Source organism: Primulina eburnea, chromosome 10 (genome assembly GCF_022965805.1).
Source record: "Primulina eburnea isolate SZY01 chromosome 10, ASM2296580v1, whole genome shotgun sequence".
In the NCBI taxonomy this organism is placed as follows: Eukaryota; Viridiplantae; Streptophyta; class Magnoliopsida; order Lamiales; family Gesneriaceae; genus Primulina; species Primulina eburnea.
In genome coordinates this window covers 25577141-25599135 of record NC_133110.1, presented here as the reverse complement: position 1 = coordinate 25599135, position 21995 = coordinate 25577141, and positions in this window count along the sequence as shown.

The following is a 21995-nucleotide window of genomic DNA, read 5'->3' as shown; positions in this document are numbered from 1 at the left end:
ATAGCTTGTCATAAAACCGATGATGCTTCAAACATTGCGGATTTGTTCTTTAGAGAAGTCGCTAGGTTGCATGGCATGCCTAGGACTATTGTTTCTCCTCGCGATGTTAAATTCTTGAGTTACTTTTGTAATACTTTATGGGCTAAACTTGGCACAAAATTGTTGTTTTCTACTACTTGCCATCCTCAAACGGATGGACAAACTGAAGTTGTATAGAACTTTGGGAACACTTTTGCGTGCTATTCTTAAAAATAACTTAGATTGACATTTCTATGGACTTTATTTTGGAGTTGCCTAGGACTAAGAAGGGGAGGGATTCTATTTTTTTTATTGTGGATAGATTCTCTAAGAAGGCACATTTTATAGCTTGTCATAAAACCGATGATGCTTCAAACATTGCGGATTTGTTCTTTAGAGAAGTCGTTAGGTTGCATGGCATGCCTAGGAGTATTGTTTCTCGTCGCGATGTTAAATTCTTGAGTTACTTTTGGAAGACTTTATGGGCTAAACTTGGCACAAAATTGTTGTTTTCTACTACTTGTCATCCTCAAACGGATGGACAAACTGAAGTTGTGAATAGAACTTTGGGAACACTTTTGCGTGCTATTCTTGAAACGAACTTGGATTGACATTTCTATGGACTTTATTTTGGGGTTGCCTAGGACTAAGAAGGGGAGGAATTCTATTTTTGTTGTTGTGGATAGATTCTCTAAGATGACACATTTTATAGCTTGTCATAAAACCGATGATGTTTCAAACATTGCGGATTTGTTCTTTAGAGAAGTCATTAGGTTGCATGGCATGCCTAGGACTATTGTTTCTCGTCGCGATGTTAAATTCTTGAATTACTTTTGGAATACTTTATGGGCTAAACTTGGCACAAATTGTTGTTTTCTACTACTTGTCATCCTCAAACGGATGGACAAACTGAAGTTGTCAATAGAACTTTGGGAACACCTTTGCGTGTTATTCTTAAAAAGAACTTGGATTGACATTTCTATGGACTTTATTTTGGTGTTGCCTAGGACTAAGAAGGGGAGGGATTCTATTTTTGTTGTTGTGGATAGATTCTCTAAGATGGCACATTTTATAGCTTGTCATAAAACCGATGATGCTTCAAACATTCCGGATTTGTTCTTTAGAGAAGTCGCTAGGTTGCATGGCATGCCTAGGACTATTGTTTCTCGTCGCGATGTTAAATTCTTGAGTTACTTTTCGAAGACTTTATGGGCTAAACTTGGCACAAAGTTATTGTTTTCTACTACTTGTCATCCTCAAACGGATGGACAAACTGAAGTTGTCAATAGAAATTTGGGAACACTTTTCCGTGCAATTCTAAAAAGAACTTGGATTGACATTTCTATGGACTTTATTTTGGGGTTTCCTAGGAGTAAGAAGGGGAGGGTTTCTATTTTTATTGTTGTGGATATATTCTCTAACATTGCACTTTTTATAGCTTGTCATAAAACGATGATGCTTCAAACATTGCGGATTTGTTCTTTAGAGAAGTTGTTAGGTTGCATGGCATGCCTAGGACTATTGTTTCTCGTCGCGATGTTAAATTCTTGAGTTACTTTTGGAATACTTTATGGGCTAAACTTGGCACAAAATTGTTGTTTTCTACAACTTGTCATCATCAAACGGATGGACAAACTGAAGTTGTCATTAGAAATTTGGGAACACTTTTGCGTGCAATTCTTAAAAAGAACATGGATTGACATTTCTATGGACTTTATTTTGGGGTTGCCTAGGACTAAGAAGGTGAGGGATTCTATTTTTGTTGTTGTGGATAGATTCTCTAAGATGGCACATTTTATAGCTTGTCATAAAACCGATGATGCTTCAAACATTGCGGATTTGTTCTTTAGAGAAGTCGTTAGGTTGCATGGCATGCCTAGGAGTATTGTTTCTCGTCGCGATGTTAAATTCTTGAGTTACTTTTGGAAGACTTTATGGGCTAAACTTGGCACAAAATTGTTGTTTTCTACTACTTGTCATCCTCAAACGGATGGACAAACTGAAGTTGTGAATAGAAGTTTGGGAACACTTTTGCGTGCTATTCTTGAAACGAACTTGGATTGACATTTCTATGGACTTTATTTTGGGGTTGCCTAGGACTAAGAAGGGGAGGAATTCTATTTTTGTTGTTGTGGATAGATTCTCTAAGATGACACATTTTATAGCTTGTCATAAAACCAATGATGCTTCAAACATTGCGGATTTGTTCTTTAGAGAAGTCATTAGGTTGCATGGCATGCCTAGGACTATTGTTTCTCGTCGCGATGTTAAATTCTTGAGTTACTTTTGGAATACTTTATGGGCGAAACTTGGCACAAATTGTTGTTTTCTACTACTTGTCATCCTCAAACGGATGGACAAACTGAAGTTGTCATTAGAAATTTGGGAACACTTTTGCGTGCAATTCTTAAAAAGAACATGGATTGACATTTCTATGGACTTTATTTTGGGTTTGCCTAGGACTAAGAAGGTGAGGGATTCTATTTTTGTTGTTGTGGATAGATTCTCTAAGATGGCACATTTTATAGCTTGTCATAAAACCGATGATGCTTCAAACATTGCGGATTTGTTCATTAGAGAAGTCGTTAGGTTGCATGGCATACCTAGGACTATTGTTTCTCGTCGCGATGTTAAATTCTTGAGTTACTTTTGGAAGACTTTAGGGGCTAAACTTGGCACAAAATTGTTGTTTTCTACAACTTGTCATCCTCAAACAGATGGACAAACTGAAGTTGTCAATAGAACTTTGGGAACACCTTTGCGTGCTATTCTTAAAAAGAACTTGGATTGACATTTCTATGGACTTTAGTTTGGGGTTGCCTAGGACTAAGAAGGGGAGGGATTCTATTTTTGTTGTTGTGGATAGATTCTCTAAGATGGCACATTTTATAGCTTGTCATAAAACCGATGATGCTTCAAACATTGCGGATTTGTTCTTTAGAGAAGTCGCTAGGTTGCATGGCATGCCTAGGACTATTGTTTCTCCTCGCGATGTTAAATTCTTGAGTTACTTTTGTAATACTTTATGGGCTAAACTTGGCACAAAATTGTTGTTTTCTACTACTTGCCATCCTCAAACGGATGGACAAACTGAAGTTGTATAGAACTTTGGGAACACTTTTGCGTGCTATTCTTAAAAATAACTTAGATTGACATTTCTATGGACTTTATTTTGGAGTTGCCTAGGACTAAGAAGGGGAGGGATTCTATTTTTTTTATTGTGGATAGATTCTCTAAGAAGGCACATTTTATAGCTTGTCATAAAACCGATGATGCTTCAAACATTGCGGATTTGTTCTTTAGAGAAGTCGTTAGGTTGCATGGCATGCCTAGGAGTATTGTTTCTCGTCGCGATGTTAAATTCTTGAGTTACTTTTGGAAGACTTTATGGGCTAAACTTGGCACAAAATTGTTGTTTTCTACTACTTGTCATCCTCAAACGGATGGACAAACTGAAGTTGTGAATAGAACTTTGGGAACACTTTTGCGTGCTATTCTTGAAACGAACTTGGATTGACATTTCTATGGACTTTATTTTGGGGTTGCCTAGGACTAAGAAGGGGAGGAATTCTATTTTTGTTGTTGTGGATAGATTCTCTAAGATGACACATTTTATAGCTTGTCATAAAACCGATGATGTTTCAAACATTGCGGATTTGTTCTTTAGAGAAGTCATTAGGTTGCATGGCATGCCTAGGACTATTGTTTCTCGTCGCGATGTTAAATTCTTGAATTACTTTTGGAATACTTTATGGGCTAAACTTGGCACAAATTGTTGTTTTCTACTACTTGTCATCCTCAAACGGATGGACAAACTGAAGTTGTCAATAGAACTTTGGGAACACCTTTGCGTGTTATTCTTAAAAAGAACTTGGATTGACATTTCTATGGACTTTATTTTGGTGTTGCCTAGGACTAAGAAGGGGAGGGATTCTATTTTTGTTGTTGTGGATAGATTCTCTAAGATGGCACATTTTATAGCTTGTCATAAAACCGATGATGCTTCAAACATTCCGGATTTGTTCTTTAGAGAAGTCGCTAGGTTGCATGGCATGCCTAGGACTATTGTTTCTCGTCGCGATGTTAAATTCTTGAGTTACTTTTCGAAGACTTTATGGGCTAAACTTGGCACAAAGTTATTGTTTTCTACTACTTGTCATCCTCAAACGGATGGACAAACTGAAGTTGTCAATAGAAATTTGGGAACACTTTTCCGTGCAATTCTAAAAAGAACTTGGATTGACATTTCTATGGACTTTATTTTGGGGTTTCCTAGGAGTAAGAAGGGGAGGGTTTCTATTTTTATTGTTGTGGATATATTCTCTAACATTGCACTTTTTATAGCTTGTCATAAAACGATGATGCTTCAAACATTGCGGATTTGTTCTTTAGAGAAGTTGTTAGGTTGCATGGCATGCCTAGGACTATTGTTTCTCGTCGCGATGTTAAATTCTTGAGTTACTTTTGGAATACTTTATGGGCTAAACTTGGCACAAAATTGTTGTTTTCTACAACTTGTCATCATCAAACGGATGGACAAACTGAAGTTGTCATTAGAAATTTGGGAACACTTTTGCGTGCAATTCTTAAAAAGAACATGGATTGACATTTCTATGGACTTTATTTTGGGGTTGCCTAGGACTAAGAAGGTGAGGGATTCTATTTTTGTTGTTGTGGATAGATTCTCTAAGATGGCACATTTTATAGCTTGTCATAAAACCGATGATGCTTCAAACATTGCGGATTTGTTCTTTAGAGAAGTCGTTAGGTTGCATGGCATGCCTAGGAGTATTGTTTCTCGTCGCGATGTTAAATTCTTGAGTTACTTTTGGAAGACTTTATGGGCTAAACTTGGCACAAAATTGTTGTTTTCTACTACTTGTCATCCTCAAACGGATGGACAAACTGAAGTTGTGAATAGAAGTTTGGGAACACTTTTGCGTGCTATTCTTGAAACGAACTTGGATTGACATTTCTATGGACTTTATTTTGGGGTTGCCTAGGACTAAGAAGGGGAGGAATTCTATTTTTGTTGTTGTGGATAGATTCTCTAAGATGACACATTTTATAGCTTGTCATAAAACCAATGATGCTTCAAACATTGCGGATTTGTTCTTTAGAGAAGTCATTAGGTTGCATGGCATGCCTAGGACTATTGTTTCTCGTCGCGATGTTAAATTCTTGAGTTACTTTTGGAATACTTTATGGGCGAAACTTGGCACAAATTGTTGTTTTCTACTACTTGTCATCCTCAAACGGATGGACAAACTGAAGTTGTCAGTAAAACTTTGGGAACACCTTTGCGTGCTATTCTTAAAAAGAACTTGGATTGACATTTCTATGGACTTTATTTTGGTGTTGCCTAGGACTAAGGAGGGGAGAGATTCTATTTTTGTTGTTGTGGATAGATTCTCTACGATGGCACATTTTATAGCTTGTCATAAAACCAATGATGCTTCAAACATTGCGGATTTGTTCTTTAGAGAAGTTGTTAGGTTGCATGGCATGCCTAGGACTATTGTTTCTCGTCGCGATGTTAAATTCTTGAGTTACTTTTGGATTACTTTATGGGCTAAACTTGGCACAAAATTGTTGTTTTCTACAACTTGTCATCATCAAACGGATGGACAAACTGAAGTTGTCATTAGAAATTTGGGAACACTTTTGCGTGCAATTCTTAAAAAGAACATGGATTGACATTTCTATGGACTTTATTTTGGGGTTGCCTAGGACTAAGAAGGTGAGGGATTCTATTTTTGTTGTTGTGGATAGATTCTCTAAGATGGCACATTTTATAGCTTGTCATAAAACCGATGATGCCTTAAACATTGCGGATTTGTTCATTAGAGAAGTCGTTAGGTTGCATGGGATGCCTAGGACTATTGTTTCTCGTCGCGATGTTAAATTCTTGAGTTACTTTTGGAAGACTTTAGGGGCTAAACTTGGCACAAAATTGTTGTTTTCTACAACTTGTCATCCTCAAACAGATGGACAAACTGAAGTTGTCAATTGAACTTTGGGAACACCTTTGCGTGCTATTCTTAAAAAGAACTTGGATTGACATTTCTATGGACTTTAGTTTGGGGTTGCCTAGGACTAAGAAGGGGAGGGATTCTATTTTTGTTGTTGTGGATAGATTCTCTAAGATGGCACATTTTATAGCTTGTCATAAAACCGATGATGCTTCAAACATTGCGGATTTGTTCATTAGAGAAGTCGTTAGGTTGCATGGCATGCCTAGGACTATTGTTTCTCGTCGCGATGTTAAATTCTTGAGTTACTTTTGGAAGACTTTAGGGGCTAAACTTGGCACAAAATTGTTGTTTTCTACAACTTGTCATCCTCAAACAGATGGACAAACTGAAGTTGTCAATTGAACTTTGGGAACACCTTTGCGTGCTATTCTTAAAAAGAACTTGGATTTGCATTTCTATGGACTTTAGTTTGGGGTTGCCTAGGACTAAGAAGGGGAGGGATTCTATTTTTGTTGTTGTGGATAGATTCTCTAAGATGGCACATTTTATAGCTTGTCATAAAACCAATGATGCTTCAAACATTGCGGATTTGTTCTTTAGAGAAGTCGTTAGGTTGCATGGCATGCCTAGGAGTATTGTTTCTCGTCGCGATGTTAAATTCTTGAGTTACTTTTGGAAGACTTTATGGGCTAAACTTGGCACAAAATTGTTGTTTTCTACTACTTGTCATCCTCAAACGGATGGACAAACTGAAGTTGTGAATAGAACTTTGGGAACACTTTTGCGTGCTATTCTTAAAACGAACTTGGATTGACATTTCTATGGACTTTATTTTGGGGTTGCCTAGTACTAAGAAGGGGAGGAATTCTATTTTTGTTGTTGTGGATATATTCTCTAAGATGACACATTTTATAGCTTGTCATAAAACCGATGATGCTTCAAACATTTCGGATTTGTTCTTTAGAGAAGTCATTAGGTTGCATGGCATGCCTAGGACTATTGTTTCTCGTCGCGATGTTAAATTCTTGAGTTACTTTTGGAATACTTTATGGGATAAACTTGGCACAAATTGTTGTTTTCTACTACTTATCATCCTCAAACGGATGGACAAACTGAAGTTGTCAATAGAACTTTGGGAACACCTTTGCGTGCTATTCTTAAAAAGAACTTGGATTGACATTTCTATGGACTTTATTTTGGTGTTGCCTAGGACTAAGAAGGGGAGGGATTCTATTTTTGTTGTTGTGGATAGATTCTCTAAGATGGCACATTTTATAGCTTGTCATAAAACCGATGATGCTTCAAACATTCCGGATTTGTTCTTTAGAGAATTCGCTAGGTTGCATGGCATGCCTAGGACTATTGTTTCTCGTCGCGATGTTAAATTCTTGAGTTACTTTTGTAATACTTTATGGGCTAAAGTTGGCACAAAATTGTTGTTTTCTACTACTTGTCATCCTCAAACGGATGGACAAACTGAAGTTGTCAATAGAACTTTGGGAACACTTTTGCGTGCTATTCTTAAAAAGAACTTGGATTGACATTTCTATGGACTTTATTTTGGGGTTGCCTAGGACTAAGAAGGGGAGGGATTCTATTTTTTTTGTTGTGGATAGATTCTCTAAGATGGCACATTTTATAGCTTGTCATAAAATCGATGATGCTTCAAACATTGCGGATTTGTTCTTTAGAGAAGTCGCTAGGTTGCAAGGCATGCCGAGGACTATTGTTTCTCGTCGCGGTGTTAAATTCTTGAGTTAATTTTGTAATACTTTATGGGCTAAACTTGGCACAAAATTGTTGTTTTCTACTACTTGTCATCCTCAAACGGATGGACAAACTGATGTAATGCCCGAGATTTAATCATTCTAATCAGACGTTGATTAATTGACGTAATGGAAGTCACAGGAACTCAAATGACGAAGCCGGGCGTTGGTTTATGTTAAGCCAAGATGTTGAATCGAACATCTCAAGATGTTAGGCCGAACATCTCGCGCCCGAGCGGCAGAAAAGCACCGCCCGAGCGCGCAGGTATAATTTGTGAGGGCCGAAAGTTCTTCGCCCTAGCGAGCAACTTTTGACCGCCCGAGCGACAGGAGATGTTCAACCGAGGATCTTGACCGAAACTGACTCGCCCTAGCGGTAGGTTTTGACCGCCCTAGCGAGCGACGTGTAAAATGAAGAATGAGCCACTTGCTTTTATGCTTGTTACGAGTGTATATATATATATATATATACATGCAAGAATTCTTGGAGAATCAGAAATAAAGAACCGAGGGAAGCTCTTGATTATTGATTGAAGATTTTGGCAATCCGTCCGTCTGATTTTAAATCCGATTACGGTATTGAGTTCCTAGCAACGCAGGCTTCATTTGGACGTAAGTTTTGTTACGTTTTGAGATATTTTGAAAATATGATGTTGCTAGAATTGAATGTGATTCAGATATGATGTTTCTGCTACCGTAGACATTATAGAATTGAAGTCAGATTAAAGAACAGATTGTTCCTGTAATTGTTATGATTTTTGAAAGATATTGACTGAGATTCTATATCAGAATTTTGCTAATATTCAGAGTAGGAATTATGTTGACACAGATTATGAGTTTCAGTATGATATTTGTGATGTTCAGAGTGATGGGGTATTCAGATTGTATTGTAATGTCGATGACATGAATTAGATTGTATCTTGTTCAGATATTGATCAGATTGTATACTGATTTGAGTATTGGTCAGAACAGATTATGTATTGAGTTATTCATTGATACAGAGTATTCGATATTGTCATTTCAGATTCGAGATGGACAGAGTTGGATACAGGTCATCGTCTTCGTCAGACCGGGACGACAAAGGTATAATTCATGTGATATTCGGGAAGCCACAACTCAAATGAGATATCATTTTGAGTTTCCCAATAAAATCACATACTAGATTATTGGTTATATTGTTACCTGATTATGCTTTGATTATAGAATTGTATTCAAGCATGTAAGATAATTGTGATATTCAGTTATGAATATGATTATGCTTTGTTTACAGATTGTTATTCATTGCATTTAAGATAGGAAAGTCTTGACAGTCATTGTCAGACTTCTAGACGTTCGGTGTATCTCAACTTAGGAGCAGGTATTACTCCTATTGCCAGCCGTTGATACAGCTCGAACCGAAGTCTAGGAATAAGACGTACGGTTACCACGATCGGTTGAGTAGGTAACAGGCATTGACGTCTTATTCATCACGGGATCCCTAGAGTTATAGATCGAGTCAAGTCTAGACATGATTTGATTAGAACTGCATGCTTATATGGATGTGGCTCCTAGATCATGGGACCCATCATTACTGCTTTCGGTTGGGTTAGCATGTTTTATGATTAAGATTGTTTATATGCATGTTTATCTGAATTGAGTGGCATGCTTATTTGATTAATTTCATAGACTATGAAATAGATTGTTTCTATACATGATAACATGTTTTATGATTTAGTTTGTTTATATACATGCTTACCATGTTTTATACTGGGATTTATTCTCACCGGAGTTATCCGGCTGTTGTCTTGTTTTGTATGTGTGCATGACAACAGGTGGGGCAAGATCAGGGTCGAGAAAACGACGAGAGAAGACGAGTTTAGCGTGGTGATTCTGGACTTACTGTAGACTTGTTTATTTACTTGAATTTAGTAACTAAACCTTAGCCTTAGATTGTACAGTATTGTACTTTTATACTGAAAAGTATTGTATACTGAGATGTATATTATTTAGATTCCATTACCTTCCGCACTTGTATTTTAAAAAAGAAAAATTTTTAGACCCTGTTTTATCTTAATTGATAATTAAATCCCAATGATGATTAAGAAGATGATTAGCGTCCGGGTCCCCACAACAGGTGGTATCAGAGCTGATAGTTCCTTTAGCGATAGATCTTTTAGAGATAGATCTTTTAGGTTAAGATAGTCAGAACTGATAGATCTTTTAGACTGAGATAGAAGAGAATGAGCGGGGTAGATTGAGTCTTTCTTACCTTGCATGTGATTGCTAGCATGAGATTTATGTTAATGTTGATTGGCATGGTGTGTGCTAGCCTGATTATTGCTTTCCCTATTACATGTTGTTTGTATCTGAGTTGATTGCAGCATGTAATTGATAAGCCTGAATCAGAACCGAGTCTGGATCAGAAGTATATGATCAGAGGAGAGCTGAGACAGATTGTATAGAGTATGTACTAACCGGTTTGATTATCAGATATACCGCCTCGGAGAATTCCAGAAAAGGATAGTACTTCGTCTGAACAGATAGATGCATCAGAAACTCCGATGGAAGTAAAGTTGGCAGAATTGCAGTTATTTCAGCCGCCGATTTTGAGTGGTATTGAGACATCTGAAGATTGTCAGAACTGGTTAGATGACATAGAAATCTTGTTTGATCTAATCGACTGTACAGATGACCAGAAAGTTAAATTGGTATTCCACCAGTTACAAGAGGCTGCCAGAAGTTGGTGGATTACAATTAAAGGAGTGTTAGCACAACGTGGTATTGTGATCACATGGGAAGTCTTCAAAGCTGAATTCTATCAAATATTTTTCTCAGTTTCCTACCGGGAGGACAAAAGAGCAGAATTTGAAAATTTGAGACAAAGCCAACTGAATATTGATGAATATGCTGCTAAATTCTCTACGTTACTGCGTTTTGCTCCTTATTTAGCTGGGAATGATGAAGCTGTAGTGAATCAGTTCATCAGAGGATTGAATTCAGAGGTAGTTGCAATGATGAATTAGCAACGACCTTACCATTTTGCTGACATTTTGAGTAAAGCGAAGAGAGCTGAGGCGAGTCTGATTAGACAGTTAGGGAGGTTGTGTGTGAAACAACCCCAGACACAGCATTTCCCTCTCCGAGTTGATCGAGGCAGTACGAGTGGAAAGCAAGATTTGCTGAAAGCTCGAAAGAAGTCATTCAAGAAGATGGGAAGTGGTTCCTCGAGTTCCAGTGGTTCTAGTCCGAGCTATACTGGAGTCTATTGCAGTACTTGCGGAGGGAGGCATTCCTCAGAGAGATGCCGAGGAGTACTTGGCAGATGCAATAATTGTGGACAGCTGGGACACTTTGCGAAAGTTTGTCCCCAGAAGCGTTCCTGAAGATTTTAAGGAACAGAGTTGAAAAGAGGGACCGACCCAGATTTCATAACAGGTACTATTCTTTATGATTATATCCCATATGTAGTGATACATACTAATGCATTCTTTACGAGTATCTGTGATGGAGCTGCATGGAGATATGCTGTATCTGTTGGATCTGTTTATACTGCAGTATAGATTCCTTGCTTGTTGGATAAATGTTGATATCAGAGATTTCTGTAACATGTTATATACTACAGTAAGATGAAAAACGAAAGCGAGTTAGAATGTGATGTACTTGTATTTTCTGATTTGAATGCATTAATGATATGTATATGCTAAACAAGTACAGAAAGACAGAACTATTGTAGAATTTGTTCCAGAAATGATAAGGTTCAGATAAGAAATGACTGATTAGTGGAGATACCACAGTAAGGATTCTAGATGTAGAATTCCTTTGATATCTGTATTGTATATGACTCGATTAATACAGAAAGGAGCAGATTGCATCCTTATGTATTCAATAGACCCAATGAAATCGAGCTTAGCATTGACAGATTTGTCAATAATGTACGAGTTGGCAGATGTTTGCCTAGATAAGAATTTAGATTTGTGTGTTATATCAGAAAGATAGAGTTCAGAATTGAATTGAGATCAGACATTGATTGTATGTTAGATTCAGTACGGAATGTTACAGAATGAATTGAAAGATCAGTAGAAGAGTACCGACCAAGAGTTACATTTGATTTAGTGTTGCTCTTTGGCTTGTGTCAGTATATTCAGAGATGTTCTGATGATTCTATGCTTGTTATATCTATGAGATTTTGATATAATTATAGCATTTGATTGATTGAATCGAATATCTGAAGATTGTATTGAATATTCTGAGAACTGTGATGATTGTATACAGAAATTGTTCAGATAAGAATCTTGCTTGAAACAGATTGTATTCAGAATATGCGTTATCTGAAGTTAGTATACAGATTGATGTTGATGCAGTTGAGATTGCAATCAGTGATTGATACGATATCGATATCAGAAAGACCAGAAAGGTCAGAAATGTCAGAATTGTCAGAGATATATTTTGTCTGATTTGGCAGATTATGTTATACGACAGTTGCTTTATATCTGCTGAGTATTGTTATTGCTCTAACTCAGTATTTGAGACATCCTATATTGTTTTGAGGAGCATATTTTATTGGCAGATGAGATATATCAGTTGATAAGAATGACATGAAGATATTGACTAGAAATCGTTGTTTTATGAGTTCCTTGAACTCACTAGGTCGGTATAGGTTACTGATATTTCGTATCTGGTTGGATATTACTGTTGTTTTGAATCCGTTTATGATACAGATTGTTATGAACCGTTGAGATGATATACAGTTCAATTGTATTAGAGTTAATTGCAAGAGTTACAGCAGTTCAGAAATGAAATCAGAATATGTCAGAATGTTTCAGAATTGTATAACAGAATTGACATTGAGAACCAGATCCGAATACCAGGTAGGTATTTCTCCCTTAATTTATGTTATTAACTGATTGGTTGGTACCGAATAGTTTGAATCAGCTATCACAAGTAGTGTCAGACATGCACAGTGATTGATTCAGTTTTCGTTCGGATAGCAGACAGTGTTGCTATGGACAGATTAAATCAGTTATAACAGAATGGGTACGGAAATGTTGGCAGGAATTGTACTGATATGTCTGAATTACTAACAGAATAGGCAGAAAGATAGGAATCAGAAGATCTATTACAGAATTGTATATTTCTGAATAGGAATGGGAGTGCATTTCTATGGCTTTCGTAATGACATTACTGCCATTTTTTTTTACAGATTGTGATATGATATGATTAAGATTGACAGATTGTTCAATCTATATCTATCAGTTTGTACCAGATTACGTACAAACAGGACTAGATGACATAGATCGATGTCAAAGAAAGGTTCAGATGGAACATAAAATTTAAGTAGATTATATCAGATTGTGATTTTGCTTGAATTGTATTCGTGATAGAGTATATCATGAATTCTCTCTTAGATTGTTTCACAGATTGACAGGCAGTCAGAATGTGTTATCCAGAGATTGGAAGATTTTGTACAGCTTTAGTGCTGGATGTTAGCACTAATTGATATAATTCAGTATTACTGTGTGACAATAGCTATCAGCTTATCAGAAGAGTAATGAGATAGTATAGACAAGACAGTATACGATGAGTACTACAGATTTCTTTTGAAGACAATTCGAAGGAAGATGCAGATAGTTCAGAATAGACAGATTTAAGAAACCAACGTCAGATGATGACGATTGGTAGTTGAAGCTAAAGATTGTTTATGTCTTTGTTTGAGGTAAACAGATTTGTTAACAGCTGATGATACTGATAGGTGATAAGCTATAGATTGGTTTATACGGATGTTGTATAGCCAGTATGATGAGATTGATTTTGTCAGAACTAGTTTGAGGGGTATTATGACATTATACTTCGTGAATTCTTATTCCAGACTGGAATCAGATATTTGAGTTTTGGTTTAAACTCTGTACACATTTCTTCTGATATATCTGAATTGATTGTTTGTGAGTTCGAGGACGAACTCAAATCTAAGAGGGGGAGAAATGTAATGCCCGAGATTTAATCATTCTAATCAGACGTTGATTAATTGACATAATGGAAGTCACAGGAACTCAAATGACGAAGCCGGGCGTTGGTTTATGTTAAGCCAAGATGTTGAATCGAACATCTCAAGATGTTAGGCCGAACATCTCGCGCCCGAGCGGCAGTAAAGCACCGCCCGAGCGCGCAGGTATAATTTGTGAGGGCCGAAATTTCTTCGCCCTAGCGAGCAACTTTTGACCGCCCGAGCGACAGGAGATGTTCAGCCGAGGATCTCGACCGAAACTGACTCGCCCTAGCGGTAGGTTTTGACCGCCCTAGCGAGCGACGTGTAAAATGAAGAATGAGCCACTTGCTTTTATGCATGTTACGAGTGTATATATATATATATATATATACATGCAAGAATTCTTGGAGAATCAGAAAAAAAGAACCGAGGGAAGCTCTTGATTATTGATTGAAGATTTTGGCAATCCGTCCGTCTGATTTTAAATCCGATTACGGTATTGAGTTCCTAGCAACGCAGGCTTCATTTGGACGTAAGTTTTGTTACGTTTTGAGATATTTTGAAAATATGATGTTGCTAGAATTGAATGTGATTCAGATATGATGTTTCTGCTACCGTAGACATTATAGAATTGAAGTCAGATTAAAGAACAGATTGTTCCTGTAATTGTTATGATTTTTGAAAGATATTGACTGAGATTCTATATCAGAATTGTGCTAATATTCAGAGTAGGAATTATGTTGACACAGATTATGAGTTTCAGTATGATATTTGTGATGTTCAGAGTGATGGGGTATTCAGATTGTATTGTAATGTCGATGACATGAATTAGATTGTATCTTGTTCAGATATTGATCAGATTGTATACTGATTTGAGTATTGGTCAGAACAGATTATGTATTGAGTTATTCATTGATACAGAGTATTCGATATTGTCATTTCAGATTTGAGATGGACAGAGTTGGATACAGGTCATCGTCTTCGTCAGACCGGGACGACAAAGGTATAATTCATGTGATATTCGGGAAGCCACAACTCAAATGAGATATCATTTTGAGTTTCCCAATAAAATCACATACTAGATTATTGGTGATATTGTTACCTGATTATGCTTTGATTATAGAATTGTATTCAAGCATGTAAGATAATTGTGATATTCAGTTATGAATATGATTATGCTTTGTTTACAGATTGTTATTCATTGCATTTAAGATAGGAAAGTCATGACAGTCATTGTCAGACTTCTAGACGTTCGGTGTATCTCAACTTAGGAGCAGGTATTACTCCTATTGCCAGCCGTTGATACAGCTCGAACCGAAGTCTAGGAATAAGACGTACGGTTACCACGATCGGTTGAGTAGGTAACATGCATTGACGTCTTATTCATCACGGGATCCCTAGAGTTATAGATCGAGTCAAGTCTAGACATGATTTGATTAGAACTGCATGCTTATATGGATGTGGCTCCTAGATCATGGGACCCATCATTACTGCTTTCGGTTGGGTTAGCATGTTTTATGATTAAGATTGTTTATATGCATGTTTATCTGAATTGAGTGGCATGCTTATTTGATTAATTTCATAGACTATGAAATAGATTGTTTCTATACATGATAACATGTTTTATGATTTAGTTTGTTTATATACATGCTTACCATGTTTTATACTGGGATTTATTCTCACCGGAGTTATCCGGCTGTTGTCTTGTTTTGTATGTGTGCATGACAACAGGTGGGGCAAGATCAGGGTCGAGAAAACGACGAGAGAAGACGAGTTTAGCGTGGTGATTCCGGACTTACTGTAGACTTGTTTATTTACTTGAATTTAGTAACTAAACCTTAGCCTTAGATTGTACAGTTGTGGGGACCCGGGTTCTAACTCAATTCTTTTGGGATTTAATTGGATCTTTATTATAAATGGCGGGTCAAAATTTTTCGCTTTCTAACATTAAATCGAATGTTAACATAAAGCGTCTCATTTTTATTTAAAACAAACATGAGTCAACGACTATTACATGACATGATCTAGTAGCCTTACTTGTTATACATGTTACAATAACAACATAACATCTCTAGTATCAACATAAAACTACTAGTGCAACATCAGAAGTCTTCTGCTACACCCGGCATCTCCACGCTATCAACTCTCTCTTCCTCGTCGTGACCCTGATCCTGCCCCACCTGTTGCCATGCACACATACAGACACGACAACAGCCGGATAACTCCGGTGAGAACATATCCCAGTATAAAACATGGATGCATGCAATGTAAATATCATATACAAAAGCATAGCATATGTAACAAGTAACATGAATATAAATCTAAACATGTAGAAGAATACAAATCTGTATTCCCCAATTCAAATCTTGACTCGACTCTTTTCTAATCTAGGGATCCCGGTGTGAATAAGACGGTCTGTCACCTACCCAGCCACTCGGGGCAACGGTACGTCTTATTCCTAGACTTCGGTCAACTCTGTATCGAGGGTCTACACATATAACAAATCTGTTTCTATGCGTCGATACACCGAAACGTCTAGTTTTGGCAAGTCTGCCAATCTCTCCTATCTCAAGACTCGAATATAAATCAATAAACGAAACATTACATAATCAATGTAATAACTATCTAGTATGTGATTTAGGGAAACTCGTATCAAATCTGAATCGAGTTGTGCAATCCCGTGACCACATGAATTATACCTTTCTTGTCGCACAGTCTGTGTCGAACCGAAATCTCGAATACCAAGTAGTCAATACAAATCTGAAATGGCATAAACAATGTGCACTTCAGTCATATACATCTCAAGCAAATCAATATACAACGCTAACATCGGTTTCAATGCAATTCGACGGCATAACGGCGTAATTCTTTTATACCGGTAACTCAAGAACATCATACTCAATCACAATCAACTCATCATCTCATCTAACATCTATATACATGCTGTAATCTGTATATTCTCAATCCAACACATGCTGGAAAATCGAACGTATAGCATACGGCGTCTGAAATTCGATCCGTTTACGTTTCTACGATGCTTAGTATATCAAGAACACATAATCTATGTCAAATCTGAATTCTTCCAACACATAATTTTCGAAACATGCTGGAAATGAACAATACTTACATCCTCTTGTAGCTTTGGTTGAGAGGAGTACCAATCTGAACTCGAATTCAAGTTTGGATGGCTAAATCTTGCAAAAGATAAATTGTGAGATGGAAGAAGCCTTGGACTCTCTTCTGAATTCTCCCTCGGTGCTTACTACTGAAAATGGAAGGAAATGAAGCCACATACCCTTGTATTGCATGGCAAGGAACAAGTGTCTTTATTTTTCATTTGACACGCACGACCGCGGGTGCGGTACACTAGCAGCGCGGGTGCGCTGTGCTCACGGCAGCCCTTGCATTTTCTGAAATTCTTGGACCGCGGGTGCGGTGATGTTATTACCGCGGGTGCGGTGTCTGTTCGCACAATTTTACAAATTTTCTGTCAATGCACCGCGGGTGCGGTCCTTCCTGTACCGCGGGTGCGGTGTGGCTTCGGCCCTGCTTTACAAATTCTGATCTAAATATCATGTATTCTCGTCGTTTCAAGTCTCACATCAATAACAACCGATAATTCTCGAGCCTTACATTTCTCCCCCTCTTAGACAGGAGTTCGTCCTCGAACTCGCAAGCAAGTAATCATGCAAGTATATATATGAAACAATCTAATCAAAATTGTAAGGAAAACTCACATCATATGAATAGCTCTGGATGTTTCTGTCTCATATCAGACTCTATCTCCCAAGTTGCTTCCTCGATGCCATGACGACTCCACTGCACCTTCACAAGCGGAATGGTCTTCGTTCTGAGCTGTTTTTCTTTCCGATCAAGAATCTGTATCGGTCGCTCAACATAGCTCAAAGTCTGATCTAGCTCGGCTTCGTCAGGCAGAATGACATGAGAATCATCTGGCATGTATCTGCGCAACATCGATACATGAAAAACATCATGTATACCTGATAATGAAGGAGGAAGAGCAAGTCTGTAAGCTCGATCGCCAATCTTCTCAAGAATCTCATACAGACCGACGTATCTAGGAGACAACTTTCCTCGCTTGCCAAATCTGACAACGCCTCTGAAAGGTGAAATCTTCAAAAATACTCTGTCTCCCTGTTCGAATACTAACGGTCTACGTCTAATATTGGCGTACTTCGCTTGCCTATCCTGTGCCGTTTTCATTCGTTTCTGAATGATCTTCACTTTTTCTGTCATCTCACGAATCATATCAGGCCCCAATTCTGGTACCTCAGAAATATCATCCCAGTACAACGGAGATCTGCACTTCTTTCCGTATAAAGCTTCGAACGGTGCCATCTCAATGCTAGTCTGATAGCTGTTGTTGTATGAAAACTCACACAACGGCAATGAATCTTGCCAACTAGTACCAAAGTCTAGTACTACAGCTCTCAGCATATCCTCTACAGTCTGGATAGTCCGCTCTGACTGTCCGTCTGTCTGGGGATGATAGGCAGTGCTCAGGTGTAAAGTCGTACCCAAAGCCTGCTGCAAACTGTGCCAAAAGTGAGAAGTGAATCGTGGATCACGATCTGATACGATCGACTTCGGCACACCGTGCAATCTGACGACATCTCTGACATACAACTCGGCCATCTGATCGTGTCGATAGGTCATCCGGTACAGAATAAAACACGCTGATTTGGTCAGTCTGTCTATCACAACCCAAATCGCGTCACAGCCCCGCGAAGATCGAGGTAACTTCGTCACGAAATCCATGGAAATGTGGTCCCATTTCCATTCAGGAATAGACAAACTCTGAAGTAGACCTCCGGGCTTCTTTCTCTCTGCCTTCACCTGTTGGCAATTCAGACATCTAGACACAAATTCTGCAATGTTTGTCTTCATCTGTTTCCACCAGAATTGTGTCTTCAAGTCATTGTACATCTTCCTGCCTCCAGGATGAATGCTGAACCGACTACAATGTGCCTCCGACATGATCTGTCGTCTCAAATCTGAAACATCTGGCACCACTAGACGGTTATGCACATACAGAACAGAATCTCTGACCTGATATTCTGAGATATGACCAGCTCTGACCATATCAATCGATTTCTGCACACTCGGATCAGTTCTCTGTGCTTCTTTGATCCTCGAAATCAAGTCTGGCTCAATCTGAATCGCAGCAAGTCGCAACGGTCTACTCTCTGTATTAAATGTCAATCCAGACAAGCAACAATCTTCTACTAAACTCGATACACCTATAGTCGACAAGGACAAAGAACATACCTTTCGACTCAAGGCGTCTGCCGCTGCATTCGACTTCCGTGGATGGTACTTGATCTCGCAATCAAAATCTTTCAGCAGATCAAGCCATCGTCGCTGCCTCATGTTCAACTCTGACTGAGAAAAGAGATACTTCAAGCTCTTATGATCGGAATAGATCTCAAATTTCTCACCATACAGATAGTGACGCCAGATCTTGAGTGCAAATACAATCGCCGCCAATTCAAGATCATGAATCGGATAACGAGTCTCGTGTGGCTTCAGCTGTCTAGAGGCGTATGCTATTACGTGCCCTCGCTGCATAAGAACACATCCTAACCCTCTGTGAGATGCGTCACAGTATACAACGAACTCACCTGTACCTGCAGGAATCGTCAAGACAGGTGCACTAGTCAGCCTCTTCTTCAGCTCTACAAAACTGGTTTCACAATCTTCGGACCACACAAATGGCATATTCTTCTGTGTCAACTGGGTGATAGGCTTCGCTATACTGGAGAAATCTTGGATGAAACGTCGATAATACCCGGCTAGACCCATGAAACTGCGTATCTCTGGCACAGAAGTCGGTCTCGGCCAACTGATAACAGCCTCAACTTTACTCGGATCTACCGTAATACCATCTCCAGATATAATATGCCCCAAGAAGACAACCTGTCGCAACCAGAATTCACACTTGGACAGTTTGGCATACAACCGCTCATTTCTCAAAGTCTTCAATACAATTCTCAGATGATCTGCATGCTCAGTCAATCTCTTCGAATACACCAAAATGTCGTCAATAAACACAATCACAAAATCATCTAAATATCTCTGAAAAATGCGGTTCATCAAACTCATGAACACCGCAGGTGCATTCGTCAAACCGAAAGGCATAACAACAAACTCGTAATGTCCATACCTGGTTCGAAATGCAGTCTTCGGAATATCAACGTCTCTAACTCGGAGCTGATGATACCCTGATCTCAAATCGATCTTCGAGTATACCGAAGATCCCTGTAGTTGATCAAACAAGTCGTCGATGCGCGGCAAAGGATACTTGTTCTTCACTGTTGCCTTATTCAACTGCCTGTAATCAATACACAGTCGCATCGAGCCATCTTTCTTTCGAACAAAAAGCACCGGAGCACCCCAAGGTGATACACTGGGTCTGATATATCCCTTGGACAGAAGATCCTCCAACTGTGCTTTCAACTCTTTCAGCTCTATCGGCGCCATCCTATACGGAGCTCTCGAAATAGGAACAGAACCGGCATAAGATCTATGCTGAAATCAACCTCTCGAACCGGAGGCAACCCTGGAATCTCATCAGGAAAAACATCTGCAAACTCGCAAACCACTGGCAAATCTGCAAATGCTGGGCTCGACTTCAGTAGGTCTACTGAATATACGAGAAAGCCCTCTGCTCCTCTCTGAAGCAATCTACTCATAGTCAGGGCAGATACTAAGGGAATCCGAGATCTGGAACCCTTGCCGTAGAATTTCCACTCGTCTGTCATCTCGGGTCTGAATCTGACAATCTTGTGGAAACAATCTACCGTGGCCCTGTACTTGGTCAACATGTCTATGCCAACTATACAGTCAAAATCAGCTAAACCAAGTACTACACAATCAAGATCAATCTCATGCCCCTCAAACTGAAGCATACAGTGTCTAACAGTAGTCACAGATATCAAACCACTTCCCAACGGAGAAGCTATAGACACTACTGTCGACAACGACTCAACAGGCAATGAATGTCTCAATGCAAAATGTTCAGATATAAATGTATGAGATGCCCCTGTGTCTATCAACACATATGCAGGATAACCGCAAAGGAAACAATTACCTGCAATGACGTCATCTGGCGCCTCCTGCGCCTGTTCCTCTGTCAGGGCAAAGACACGTGCCTGCTGTCGAGGAGGCTGACTCACAGTCTGACTACCTCCTGGCCTCTGCTGAGTCTGTGTGGAGGGTGGCTGAAAGGAGTGTACAGAAGATGCCTGTCTCTCCATCTGTGGCGCTGCAGCAGACGATCCTGTACTCTGGAATCGCTGAGAACTCCTCTGTGGGCACACTCTGGCGAAATGCCCCTGCTGTCTGCAGATATTGCAGCGTCCCAGAACTCCTTGACACTGCTCCGTCGCATGTCGCCCTCCGCACGAACCACAGTATGCGCCACTATAATCTGACCCCTGACCTCTCTGTCGAGATCCACTCGAACTCGATGAACTACTCCCAGATTTCTTAAACTGTTTGCCCTTAGCCTTCAGAAAATCCTTCTTGCCACTACCACTAGCTCCACTGTCAAAACGAGGAGGAGGTGATGGAAACTGTACGGTAGTAGGCTGTGGCGGTCTCTGCCCCTGAACCCCGTAGGAAGCCCCTCGCTGCCTGATCAAGCCAGCCTCTGCTCCCTTCGCTCGATTCAATGCCTCTGAAAAAGTACTAGGCCGGCCCGTGTTCACCAAAGTAAAGACATCGGGATTCAGCCCGTTGATGAACTGATCGGCCACTGCCTCGTCGTTTCCGGCCACATGCGGTGCAAATCGTAGCAATGCAGAAAATTTCGCAACATACTCCTCGATGTTCCACTGTCCCTGCTTCAGATTCGCAAATTCAGCTCCCTTATCTTTCCGGTAGGAGACGGGGAAGAAGCGCTGATAGAACTCATCTTTAAAAACTTTCCACGTGATATCAATGCCTCGGTGCTCCAAGGCTCTCTTCGTAGTCAACCACCAGCTCTTTGCAACCTCTTGCATCTGATGGCCTATCAACTTCACACGTCGTTCGTCAGTGTAAGCCAAAGACTCAAACAGCATCTCGATATCATCAAGCCAGCTCTCGCACTCTACTGCACTCTCTGTGCCCTTCAGGGTAGGCGGATGGAAAGACTGAAATCTCTTCAATAAGGTCTCCATCGGCGTAGCGGTAACATCCATCTGTGCACAGGACGTGCTACCCTGCTCTGGCTGTGGCACTCGTCTAGGCGGCATAAATCTGATCATCAAA